The following is a 1237-nucleotide window of genomic DNA, read 5'->3' on the forward strand; positions in this document are numbered from 1 at the left end:
TGGTTGTTTTTTTGCGGATCCCCAAGCACCAGCTCATGGAACCCCGGGGACCCCAGTTTGAGAACCATGGATCTAAACATTTGGTTTTAGATTTTAAAGCATAAAAACCATCTGCTTGGTCAGCATTAGATGATATACAGACCATTTCCAAAAACTTAGAATATCATGGAAGAGTTGTTTAACTTCCATAATTCCATTCAGAAAGTTAATCTTTAATAGATGATAGATTCAGGGCCCACAATTTTAACGATTTCAAGTATTTATTTGTTTATTTTTACATAATTTGAGCTTCCAGTTCATGAAACCCACAAAAACAGGATTTCAAAAAATTAAAACACTGAAGAAATCAGCCAACACTTCTCTGTTTTTGCAAAAAAAGAAAAGAAACTAAGATCACAACAAATCAATCAAAATATGGTACTTTCAAAACGATATGTCAATCTTCAATACTTGGTTGGGAATCCCTTTGTCTTAATGCCACGTCACATCAAGGCAGTGATTGAGACAATCAGTCTGTGGCATTGACTGGGAGTTATGGAAGCCCAGATTTCCTTCATGCTTGCTGTCAGCTCTTCTTTGTTGTTGGGTCTGGTGCCCCTCCCTCATTTTCCTCTTGAGAACACCTCATAGATTCTCAATGTAGTTTAGGTCCAGCGAGTTGGCTGGCCAGTCGAGCACTGTGACATGGGCATCAAACCAGGTTTTGGTGCTTCTGGCAACATGGGCAGAGGCCAGGACCTGCTGGAAGATGAAATCTGCATCTTCATACAGATCCTCAGCAGAAGGAATCATGAAGTCCTCTAAAACATTCTGGTAAGACTGTTACAGTGATCTTGGATTTAAGAAAACAGAGTTTACCAACACCTGCATGGGACATTGCACCCCAAATCATGACTGACTGTGGATATTTCACACTGGACCTCAAGCAGTATGGGCTCTGTTCCTCACCCTTCTTCCTCCAAACCCATGGACCTTGATTTCTGAATGAAAGCCACACTTTACTTTCATCAGAAAAGAGGACAGAGGAACCCGACAGTTGTAGACCATCTCCAGGATGCGTCTGAATGTGGTGGTTTTTGAAGCTGTGACTCTCGCCTCATTCCACTTTTTCTGGATCTCTGCCAGATTCTGGGATCTTCTCTGTTTGATAATCTGCTGAAACCCACGGTCATCTCGTTTGCTGGAGCATATTCTCCTGCCGCATTTTGCCCTTCCACTAGACTTTCCATTGATATGC

The 1237-nt window shown here is 41.9% G+C and overlaps 1 protein-coding gene across 1 annotated transcript in view; it reads right to left on the reverse strand.

The window, feature by feature from the left end:
• The window catches only part of sf3a3 (splicing factor 3a, subunit 3), a 12273-nt gene that overhangs the window by 8081 nt on the left and 2955 nt on the right, over positions 1–1237 (reverse strand). The window lies entirely within an intron of this gene.

The sequence above is a fragment of the Nematolebias whitei genome, chromosome 19 (assembly GCF_014905685.2).
Source record: "Nematolebias whitei isolate Nwh7 chromosome 19, NemWhi1, whole genome shotgun sequence".
NCBI lineage: Eukaryota > Metazoa > Chordata > Actinopteri > Cyprinodontiformes > Rivulidae > Nematolebias > Nematolebias whitei.